The sequence below is a fragment of the Penaeus monodon genome, chromosome 22 (assembly GCF_015228065.2).
Source record: "Penaeus monodon isolate SGIC_2016 chromosome 22, NSTDA_Pmon_1, whole genome shotgun sequence".
NCBI classification, from domain to species: Eukaryota; Metazoa; Arthropoda; class Malacostraca; order Decapoda; family Penaeidae; genus Penaeus; species Penaeus monodon.
Window position 1 is genome coordinate 8,200,525 of NC_051407.1, and position 475 is coordinate 8,200,999.

Consider the following 475-nt stretch of genomic DNA (forward strand, 5'->3'; position numbering starts at 1 on the left):
TTCAAGTACACAAAATATAAAATGTCAAATCATCGAATATTTCGTGTTACATAAGATTATTCTCTCCTTTTGCAACTCTTTAACGCTAGTCATGGATTGCTTACATTTCTAATGTAAATATCATATTTGTGGTCTTAAACTTGCGGATATTACGTAAAAAGAACGTAAAAGCAAGCGTTATCAACTTTTCAGGTATATCTGAACAAAAGTCGTAAAGAGTTTCATTACACAATATTAACAGACGATAATCATACAAAACTGAATAGCAGGATAGAATTGCACTTTCTCTGTAACTTTAGGGACAGAACATAGTGAAGATGGGATTCCACAGTATTTTTGTTTTATCTCCGAATCTTCTACTACTTCCTGCTCCATTTCCAAAACCTCCACTTACTCCTCCTGGACATCACCAGTACTCCCTGATCCTACACTACTAAACTCTCTTCACCCTGTTGCTCTAAAACTTCTAAAGATC